At 36.2% G+C, this 12,234-nt stretch overlaps 1 long non-coding RNA gene across 2 annotated transcripts in view; it reads left to right on the forward strand.

Moving 5' to 3' along the window:
- Nucleotides 1-5,578: 5,578 nt before the first annotated feature.
- Nucleotides 5,579-12,234, forward strand: part of LOC130083539 (uncharacterized) — a 104,197-nt gene continuing 97,541 nt past the window's right edge. For both annotated transcript variants that reach the window (XR_008806850.1, XR_008806849.1), the window contains exon 1: nucleotides 5,579-5,590. This is a non-coding gene — a long non-coding RNA (uncharacterized LOC130083539). The remainder of the gene's footprint in view (nucleotides 5,591-12,234) is intronic.

Here is a 12,234-nt window from a genome sequence, read left to right on the forward strand (position 1 = left end):
AGGCAAATAATAATAGGTTTTTTTTTATTTTATTTTTTATGGTTAGACTAAAAACATGAATGGAGTGGGTGATATTACATGTTTTAAAAAAAATCATGACGTTACAAAATCACATTTTACTGTCTGGGGTCCTCTTATGAAAAGAAAATATAATTCCCTATATTATATGAGTGGTTTCACAGCATATTTGAAAATATACAGAATAATATATGGTGTTAATATTTTACAATTTATTGAAAAAGGCATAAGGAATCTTCATACATTTGAAAATGCGAGAGACAATATACTTACTAATATAAAATGTGTGTAATTATATATTCAGTAATAACCTTCATAATATATACAGGGATTACATTTCTCCGCCGCTACGAGAGAGTCTGCGTCAGCGGCGGCGCCAGGGGGGGTCTTGGGGGGTCTCAAGACCCTCCCAAAAAACGCTTTGACCCCCCCATTTGACCCCCCACTCCCTTCCTGATTAAAAAATATATAAAGATTTAAAAATGTTTCTTTTCAAATTACGCAGAACAATAGTAATTAATAATTTATTCGACATATAAAAAAATATAAACATAGAATCACTGCGACGCCCCATGAACGTCGCTGCGCCTTGCGTCATTGCGTTCAAGGCGCTCCCGCGAGCCCGCAAGAGCTGCTACGCTGCAGCGGGCACGGATGGTGGGAATCCTGGCGGCTGAGTGGATTTAACGGGGAATTTAAGCCATGCGGCCCAGCCGAGAAACCAAGACAGCCTAAACTAAAATCATACCCGCGTCGTTCTTTTGGATCGCAGGGGCAGCTATAGCATCCAGGGGTTTTAGTTGCTCGTGATTCAAACAGTACCAGTGGCTTGAATAGGCTATCCTGTGTCAAAAGACGCGGCTTTTTGTTTTGCCTGTCGTCATTTTTTTCATAGTGTGCATGCATCTGGTGGTCACTCATTATATCAGTCTCCTCAATTTTAACATGCTATATAAAATTATCTGTGGGGTAGCCTATTTTGAGCTAAAACTTCACATACACACTCTGGGGACACCAACGACTTATTTTACATCGTATGAAAAGGACATTATACCAACCCCTTTAAACTTTAGTTTTTTTTTTTGTGAGTATAAGTATTTCAATCCTGATTCAAGACAATTCTGTAATTACAGCTACAACTTCAGCAGGCACAAGACAAAATTTACCAAATGGCTGAGACATCAAGATTAGACCTGGATTAGACAGAGAGACGCTTGAAAAAAAGGAATGAGGTGATCTGTTTTATGATACAGATTAAACACTGTTGGATACATTACCGTTCAAAAGTTTGGGGTCTGTAATATTTTTTTATGTTTTTGAAAGTCTCTCATGGATCACCAAGGATGCATTTATTTGATAAAAAAAACCTGTAATATTATCAAATATTATAATGGAATTTAAAATAATTATATTTTAATATATTTAAAAAAATTAACTTATTCCTGTGATGGCAAATGGCAGAGAAGAAGACAGGAGGAGACTGGACAGAAGTAGGGCAAGCAAAAGGTATGAGAGCATGACAATAATAGATACTATTTTGTAAATATGTTTTCTGTCATGGGTGTGGCTATGGCAATTAAAATTCGAGCATATTGTTTGCAAAATGCAATTGATTAATTAATTAAAAACAAAGTAGTTGATATGCTGTGTTGTTTTTGTTGTTAAGTAGCAGTAATATGCAGTTATTAGCCGTGTCCACTGTATTTTTTGATGGTTTTCATGAGACCCCCCTTGAAATGACCAATTGAACGTCCGTCAATACCAGGGTTCCCCATAACTGTCCGATCGTGTCTTAAATTCACTTTTCATAATTTTAAGGCCGTGAATATGCTCACATTTCTCAAAAAGTGTAATAAATGTGTCCATTTTAAAACGGAGTAGTTTTGAGTTTGAGTTCTGCGTCATGCACTATGTGCAAAAAATGTGGTGATAACATAATGAAAAGAAGGGTTGGTTGAGTTGCCAGGAAAGACGTTCACTTCGTGATCGTGCCACGAAGTGCTTGGCACGCCTCTAACCTAACCCGACCGTGTCTGTGTGTCCTTTCACACAACACTCATCTGTGGTCGGTTCACGAAGGTTATAAAGCGCAGTATGCGCCTGTAATTCACAACGACGGTAACCACTTTTAAAATGAAAACCTTTTTACCGTACGTTATAGATCGTCAGTGTATACATGTTTACATAAAGGTTTTCAAACGAGTTCGTTTGGATGGATGAATGCTTGATTTATGTTTCTTATGCTTGATGAAGTAGGGCAGCGATACTTCCGGTCGCGCCGCCGCCCGCTGCGATCGCCATTCATTCTCGAAATGGACTGTGAACAGCTTGTTTTCTTTTACTGTCTATATGGTTTTCTCTCTCAGTCATTCATATATCTGACAAAAGTAAGAATAGCAGATGTTGTCCGTTTTGTTGCTAGTTTTCAGGTAGCTGCGAAAAGATAGAAATTGAACAAAGGTCATACATTTTGCCTAAATAAAAAAAGTTCTATTAATTTAAATGCCATTAAACTTGATGACTAAGCTCACACTTAATATATCTAAACAAAATAAATAAATAAAATAAAACGATGTCTGAGTGAGTGAAACGTAGTGGCTTTTGTTAAAATATGGGATGATTATAGTATCAAAATGATTAACACGTGCAAGCACACTTATCAATGAACTTGATACATGTTGCAGAAATGTTTTATCCATGCCTTTCAACTTGCGTGAGCAAAATTCAAAATTGAATGAATGTGAAGCAATTTGTACAAATAGAGACATTTTTGTGAATACAAATGTTTTCCTTTGTATTAGTGTATCATAATTTGCACATGCAACACAGAAGACGTGCATGTGTGGATCAGGTGACGCGCGTGCATTCATTGACTCGTTTCTGAGTCGATCCTATTTGATTCATTTGGATTTTGAGACTTTCATTTCGCGGGTTTCGCCTTGCACGATCCACACACAGCTGTCTGAGAAAAGCTGCTACCACTAGATGGCAGTATTCTGCAAAAACAGACAACGGCAGCATAATCAAGCGTTCTTCCGCATTTAAGACGCTTAATGAGAGTGATATTGAAGCACCAAATTTAGTACACAATAATATAGGCCTACCCTATTAATAAAGCATACTTTATAGAGGCAAACATTACGTCATATTATGAACAACACCCATAGAAAACCATTATAAAACGCTTAACGTGCAATCGCGCGTTGCATGTTCAGTAAGGTGCACTGGCTACTTTTTTTTAAATATCACCGTCTTACTGCATTGACGTTAAGCTTTTTCTTTATAATATGCTCTATGGGAGGAAAACTATATAGCCTACAGACAAGAGACTACATGAACGCAATGTACGGCGTTTCAAGTTAATAACATTTTCCTTCCCGAGCCTGTTAAAAAGAAAAAGCTTAACATGAAATAAAAATTCTGCAGTTGCGTTTAACTTTGCATGTGAATGGGAGAGCAACCGGTCCGAGAGTGCAGTGAAGTTTGATATTCGCCTCATTTTATAAAGGGACCATCTGCAAACTCCACTCACAGTCAAAAAAATATAAACGTCCAGTCATTCATTCAAATGAACATATTTCCAAGGTTATATTATAACCTTGGAAGTCTAGTGGGCAGACTGACTTAGCCTACTGTTACTGTACTATGTCCAGCCAATATCTCGATTGAACAGTAGCCTACAATTTTTTAATTTACTGTAAATTGTTTTTCTATTCATGTTCCAAAGGTTGTAGTACGTTCCTAGTGACAAGTCAGGTGAAATTTTACATTATTCACTTGTAGTAAGTCACCAAAAACCCGTTTGGTTAATTACAGTAATTTTTTTATAAAATAATAATTGTTTACTAAATAGGCTACATGAAGGGAGTTATTGGGGCAATTTCACCTGTAGTAAGCCAGTCTAGTCACTGAACATACTACAACCATTTTGAACATGAAAAAACCCTTTTGGTGAATTACAGTATTTTTCTGCAGAATACAGGCTACATGAAGGGAAGTATTGTCCAAATTTTACTTGTAAGTCAGTCTTACAGAAACCTTCTACGAGCTTTGGAATTTGAAAATGTCTGTTATTAAATTTAAAAAGTAATTTGAATTAAAACAAATTATACGTTTTAACCACTGATCTATATAGAATGACATTATAGATCAGTGGTTTTAACGCGGTTAGTGGAATTGGCAGACGTTCCCTTGTGCATCATGAGCTGTGGTTAGCGCGTCAAAGCATTCTCGTGTAGAAATATGCAGCTACAGGCCCGCTACGCCAGTTGATTTTCAATTAATATTTCATGTCGATATACAATGGTTGCATATTGTTAAAACTCATCGTGCTATAGTAAGACTATAGCCTATGGCTTAAGGGTCAAGGGAAAACAAATGTAGCCTACTGCGAAAATCGTCTTTAATATTTAAAAACAGACATTTTCAAATTCCTGCTTGTATACTATGTACACAATGTGTAGTCAGATAAAAATAAGCATATAATATGAACGCAACTGCGAAATTTCACCTTTTTTTAACAGGAAGGAAAATTGTATTAACTTGAAACGCCGTGCGTTGCGTTCATGTAGTCTATTGTCTGTAGGCTATATAGTTTTCCTCCCATAGAGCATATTATAAAGAAAAAGCTTAACGTCAATGCAGTAAGACGGTGATATTTAAACTCAGTAGCCAATACACCTTACTGGACATGCAACGCGCGATTGCACGTTAAGCGTTTTATAATGGTTTTCTATGGGTGTTGTTCATAATCTGACGTAATGTTTGCCTCTATAAAGTATGCTTTATTAATAGGGTAGGCCTATATTATTGTGTACTAAATTTGGTGCTTCAATATCACTCTCATTAAGCGTCTTAAATGCGGAAGAACGCTTGATTATGCTGCCGTTGTCTGTTTTTGCAGAATACTGCCATCTAGTGGTAGCAGCTTTTCTCAGACAGCTGTGTGTGGATCGTGCAAGGCGAAACCCGCGAAATGAAAGTCTCAAAATCCAAATGAATCAAATAGGATCGACTCAATGAATCGAGTCAATGAATGCACGCGCGTCACCTGATCCACACATGCACGTCTTCTGTGTTGCATGTGCAAATTATGATACACTAATACAAAGGAAAACATTTGTATTCACAAAAATGTCTCTATTTGTACAAATTGCTTCACATTCATTCAATTTTGAATTTTGCACACACAAGTTGAAAGGCATGGATAAAACATTTCTGCAACATGTATCAAGTTCATTGATAAGTGTGCTTGCACGTGTTAATCATTTTGATACTAAAATCATCCCATATTAAAACCTCATGTTATTAAGTGTTAGTTTGTCTAGGTAGGAGATTGCAGCAATCTTCCAGCAGATCATGGCTCGTTTTTCGTGTCAACACCACGAATGAAACTAAGAATCGTTACATCTTTACACATCGACCTAACGTTGCTGGTAGGTCTAATAATGAAATTAAGGCAAATAATAATTGTTTTTTTTTTTTTGTTTTTTTTTAAATGGTTAGACTAAAAACATGAATGGAGTGGGTGATATTACATGTTTAAAAAAAATCATGACGTTACAAAATCACAGTTTACTGTCTGGGGTCCTCTTATGAAAAGAAAATATAATTCCCTATATGAATGGTTTCACAGCATATTTGAAAATATACAGAATAATATATAAAGTAACATGGAATGCTTCTCTGTGGTTCTGATATTTTTGGATACAAGTATTGTGTATTTGTCTCATGCAATGCAAGGGTATTAGCAAACACTATTAAAAATATGAAATGCCTTTAAGTCAGAGAACATCTGCTTGTCTAATGTCATTAGCTCAATGATGTGCAAACAATGTTTTTGTGCTGCAAACAAACTCCAGAACAGAAGTGTTGACGTTTGAAAGTTTTGTAATGGTCAGAAGAAGTTTATCAGTATGCAGTTGCTTCTGCTGTGATATACAAAGGGTGAAAACCCAATGCTTTTAACCTTTCTAAATATTGGGCAGATTGCATAAATCTCAAGCCAGAAAACCACTTTTTCATCGAGTGAATGGAGCCAGGTGGTTATGCTGTATTGTCTTATGTCCATGTTTTAAAGCAGTCTTATTTCATTTTTTCTTTCTTGTATTGTTATCTATGTAGGCTATGTAAGCTCAACCATAATACGTGGTTAATAAAACGTATTCTTAAGTCTCTAAGTTTATTTTATTATTTATGTGCTATATTTACTGATATTTTGAATGGGATTTTTTCAGTTTTAGTAGTTTTAGTAGGCTACTACATAATATTTATTTCAGTTAGTTGCCAAGGGAACAACATATTTAATTTTCATTTAAGTTTTTTAAGTTTAAGTTTTTCATCTAATATTTATATTGTATTAGGGATGCTATTTAACACAATATAAAAAATGTTTGGCCGATACCGATAACCAATAATTCTTTACCGGTATATTTGAAAGCGATGACTGATATTGGTCGATAAATGTAAATCCAGTCTCAACTCACTGTTCTTTAGGAAGGACAAAAATAACAAACTGAATTGTATGAGTGGAAAACAGTGGGTGTAATTCAAAAACTTTGGTGTATTGTTCACTTGCTATATAGCATCACAAAACAATTCTTTCCTTTTTATATTTGTTGAAGCCAACTGATCCTAACAGGTCTGATCTGAACAGAACTAAACTGCACTGATGACAGCGGCGACAACAACTACAGTACGTGTGATATTTCACATTTCTATGTTCTCAACACCCACACAAACACACATTGAAATGAAGTCTCCTATTCCAACTCAACCCTCAGTAACCCTGAGAGACTCCATCCACTGACTCTCAGATTGAGCAGACTGGCCAAGACAATGATTTCCTGTCACTCCCGCTCTTCATCACACGCTAAGAGAGGTGCTAATGCCCCTCTAGATACTGATAAATCTGAGACGGTAATGAGTTCTAATGTCTTATTTCATCTAGCAATGAGAGCCAGCAAAAATCTTAAAGACGCAGGATTTACCATATTTAAACTCATGGAGCAAGTGCCTGATCTACATAATGCTCCAAAGATATTTTAGGTTTTTTTTAATGCCTCTGCATTAAGAATAATATACGGTATAGTACCCATGTGAATAAATAACTTCACCACTTTCAACTAAATATTCAATGAGATTGATTTTGCCGATTAGATTGTGTTCCATGAATGTGTTCATGTAATATTCAGTGGTCATGACAAGCTTCATTAGTCATATTGCTGGTTGGTGGTTGTCTACCAAATGTAATGTCCAGAATGCTTGCCAATTGTCTTCTCTGGTTTTGGATGGAAAAAAGGCATGGCAAAATTATTATTTTAGGCTTGAGAATTACAAGTTTATTTCTGCAATTCAAATGCATGTCTATCACATGAGATTCTCTGTAGACGTGCTTTGGGAGGTGCTGCCAATCAACCTCACACAACAGGGCTGAACAATCAGATCGTTCGTTTCTTCATGCATTGCAAATACAATAACTGCTACCAGTCTGTTTCTGAATCATCACTATGACTCCTAATTTGAGGACGCCATCACAAATATCAATTTTAGATATCATTCAAGTTAATTCAATTTAACTTCTTTTTTGTCAGGTGACATAAGTGAAAGAGCATGTGATTGGTTGATGCATTTGAGATTGTAATTGGTTGGTACATTCTGCATTGATGTTCAAAATAGTGTACTACCATCCCAGCTAACAGGGAATGTTCTCAGAACTTTAGATAACGTTCTAGCAAACTTTTTAAAGGATTTTAAAAAACTGACCCCCGGTTTCACAGACAAAGTTAATGTGTGTTAACCTTTAGTTTGTTGAGTCTCGTCTACAGTTACGTTGTGTTAAATAAATAAACCTATCAGACGTCCTGATACATATTTCCTTCCTATCTCCTATATACGAAAAATAAACTCAATTATGGAAAGCTTCAATTGAACATGCAGGATGCATCTATTCTAAGGAATTGTTTTCATTGAGGCGCTGACAGAAGCTCCAGCAGAGTGAGCCTGGGTTTATTCAGCCTTTACTTCTCCCAGCACCTATAGAACTTTTGTTTTGGAGCTGAGTGATTCAGAGCAACACTGCTGGAACAGATCCCTACGGATAATAACCCGAACCTGGACGTGTTTTCAAACTCTCACACATGCCGGAACGTCTTTGATTCTCTCCTCCTGCCTCTCTGTCTTTTTAGAGTTTGCTCTAGAGCTGTCTCTGTCTTGGACACAACAACCGAAACCAATTTTTTTTTTTTTTTTGACTCAACACCCTTATTGATCTCTCTTTCTAATACCAGCAGCATAAATATATCACGCCACCTGATCAGATTTGATTTCAATGCATCAAAGCCATGTGACATTAATGACTCAAATTATAAACTATGCAATAAAACCATTGTGAGCTGCCTTCAAAGCATTTTATGGAGCTCAACACTGCAAAAAAAAAAATGACTTCAGTTAAATTTTTCAGTAAAAATATAAAAAAAATCCTTAAAACAAGATATAACCAGCAGGGGACTTTGGCTAACATTCTGCCAAGGTTTTCTCAAAGTTATGAACATTCCAGAAATAGATTGTTTGTTCAGTTATCTGGTCTTTAATAATGTTCTCAAAACATTAACACAAAAACATTATTTATGCATCACTCATGTTTTTTTTTAAACATTTTAGTTGGACGTTTGTCTAACAGTTACTTCTTGTTTCCGAATATTCAGAGAACATTCTAAAGTAACGCTCCCAATGTTTGCACAATAATGAAACGAAATGTTCACATAACAAAAAAAAGTTTTAAAAACTGACCTTTTGAACTTAACGAACTTTCATAACTTAATGGGAATGTTAGTAAAAGGTTCTTTAAAAAATATATTAGCTGGGAAAATACTAGAAGCAAAATTCTGTAATCTTTTAAAATATATTTATCAGCATATTCAGCAATTTATTTTCGCATATTATTAGCAATCATTAGAATACCTTTCGCAGGCAATTTAAAAATCTTTTGTTCCAAAAAATAGGCAGCAACATTCTGTCTTAACAAGCTGTCTATATGGCAGCAGACAGCAAGACAGTTCACTAGGATGTGGAACAGCTGAAGCATGTGATTTCTACTGTATGTATCTCATAACAGTTTGTGTGTGTGTGTGTGTGTGTGTGTGTGGTGTCCTGGTATTCCCTACGTTATGGGGGCCAAATGTCCCCACAAGCGTAGTAATACCAGTTATTTCTAACCTTGTGAGGACTTTTTTTTTTTTGGTCCTCGTGAGGAAAACAGCTCATAAATCATAAATTGTTTTTTAAACATAAAAATGCAGAAAGTTCTGTCTGTGATGGGTAGGTTAGGGGATATAATTTACAGTTTGTACTATAAAAAATTATGTCTATGGAAAATCCCCATAAAACATGGAAACCATATGTGTGTGTGTGTGTGTGTGTGTGTGTTTCAGGTAAACCCTACATTATGGGGACAAAATGTCCAGACAAAGATGGCAATATCCAAAATCCTTGACATTTCTGGTATGCAAAACAGCTTACAAACCATATTAAGTGATGTTTATTTTTAAATTTATTTTTTTAAATGCAGGTTTGTCTGTGGTGGGTATAGGTTTAGGGTTAGGAGATATACCGTACAGTCTGTACACTATAAAAATCATTATGTCTATGGAATGTCCCCATAAAGCACGAAAACACAACGTGTGTGTGTCTGTGTGAGAGAGTGTGAGTGAGTGAATGAGTGTGTGTGGATCTAAATCCGAGCTGTTAAAACATGATGAAAGGGTTCAAGGCTGCAGGTTGTGACTATGCGGCGAGAGCAGCCTGTGTCTACAGCTCACTATTCATCTCACCCAGTAGGAATTTTCTTTCTTTCTCTCTCTCTCTCTCCCTCACACACTTTTGACACTGGTGCAGATATGAGCTCACAATCAAAGGCTGCATCTTCTGGGAATTTACTTTGGTTCTTTTATCTTGTAACAGAGGAAGTGAGCGAGGGACATGGGAGGGAAAAACAACGTTATGATGTTTGTTTCCCTCTCTGTTTTATTTGTATTTGCTTCTGTTGTTCGAATGAGACTTACTACCTCTGAACCTTGAGTTCTTTGTGGCTTTTTGTCGACTTGGATCTCTCTTTTTATTCTCTGCATGCTTCTGTCTGACACTGTCGGCCAACACTGTCGGTTTTATGGTCTGTGCATTAAAAGTGAATAAAGGATATGCATAACAGAATATAACACACAGTGACTATAGTAAAACTACCACACAGTGATATTGAAAGACACACTCTGAAAGTCACAAAAAAAAATCACATTGCTTTGAAAATGATTATTGGACTGTAAACTGCATAATTAGCTATATGAGGGAATCATAATTAGTTTTTTGTTTTGTTCATTTTGCTGCAAACTGAGAAAAGCGCATCCCATTTAATATTTGCTCCATCATGAAAAGGCTTTTACTGACCCCTAGTGTTCTCTTCTAGCACAAGCTCAAAGGTACAGTGTGTTCCCTTTTATGATTTTAAAATACTTTTTTCTACCCCACTTTAATATGCAAAGATACATATAATGCCGGTTATATCGGGGTCCTCCAAAAAACATCCTGGCCAGACAAAAACTGTACAAAGTATCGACACCTTGTCATTACATCAGAACAAAACCTTTTTTTAATACAATGTATCAAAGCATTTTGGTTTTGTTCGTCATTTCCATTAGCCAATGATGCCAATAACTATAAGTTCTTTGAAAAAAAAAAAAAAAAAGTATTACCCAAGATAATTCAAGTATACACTAATCCCTGGCACCTTTGGCAAAATTGGATTTTATTCAGAGATGTGCGTCATAGATGTCAAATTCTCACTCGTTTCTACAGGCTGTATAACTGCAGCACGGCGATATATTCAGTTCAACACCTTTCAGTGCTGACTCATCCCAAACATTGTGCATTCAATCCCTCTTCTGTACAAGCATCTGATATAATCACAAACCAAACACCAAGTTAAGGCTCACTGATTACAACCTATCTTTAAAATTAAGTGGTGCAGATATAGGCCTATATATACATAGGACAATACTGAAAATTATTCACATAAAAATGTAGTTGTTTCATAAATAAAATATACATCCTCTACAACTGAAATTAATTCTAATGAGGACAGTGCTTGAGTGTGAAACAAATGTGTTAAGTGCTGTTACTGTCACTGTGCTGACTTGATTTCAAAGTGAATCACTTCAAAAGCTTCATTAACAATACTGCACATACAGTACAAGGCCAGAAGTATACTAACATACATACAGTTTCATACAGTATTTTGGCTCTATGGCGAGCGTTTTGCCTTGTTATATGCAAAATATAACGTCATATGATATGAACTACACATAAATGTAACTTAGTTTGATTGCATTGGTATACTGCACATTTTGATAAATGTAGTTCTGTCATGACAACTCTCAGAGTGTTTGGCATGGTGATGGGTATGACGATGTTGATATATTTGGTCTTGGCGGAATAGATCTGCTACACTGCTTCTGCAGATCAAGTACAGGACTTGCCACTGCCAATACATACATGACGCGCTGCTGTGAGTATGTAAGACATGCTGCTGCTGTACAATATAGCGTACATGACTTACCCGTAGCAGATCTAGACAGGTGGAGCTGGGGAAGATGAAGGGTTTCTGAAAGTGTGCTGCACTGCTAAGGCAAACGCTAACCAAGTATTTGAAAGTTGAGCACGCAAGCTCATTGGCTACAGATACAGCAGGAACCAATCAGCTGTGCCCTAAAGAGAATGATATGATTGAAAGTCTGCACCATCTAGAGGTTCATTACAGAACTTTGTATTAGGTCATCCAACTCTTCCATGCATAGGCTACATTATAAAATGTTTAATTATAAAAGCCTAATAGGGGCTTTCGCACCGGAGGAACGTTTTCATAGTATTGGTGGAAGTACCCGCTTTTTGGCATGTTCGCACAGGGAACGATTTTAGTAATACGAATGACTTTTGGGGGGACTAAATTAGCTTTTACTTCAGACTAGGGTTAAATGCTGCCTTCACGTCTTATCGGAAATGTACTACTTTCAACTTCTGAAGTCGTGATTACGAGCTCGTCGCATTCAAGTGCTTTGTTTGCGAAAAGAACAGGAATCATTGAGGACACCAGGTTTATTCTTTATTCTATATTTTATTGGGAAAATCTTATTAAAGGCAAAATGATAATTTAGCGTCTGATATTCA

This window comes from Rhinichthys klamathensis, unplaced genomic scaffold (genome assembly GCF_029890125.1).
Source record: "Rhinichthys klamathensis goyatoka isolate OS25496 unplaced genomic scaffold, OSU_Roscu_1.1 h1tg000056l_1, whole genome shotgun sequence".
Lineage (NCBI taxonomy): Eukaryota > Metazoa > Chordata > Actinopteri > Cypriniformes > Leuciscidae > Rhinichthys > Rhinichthys klamathensis.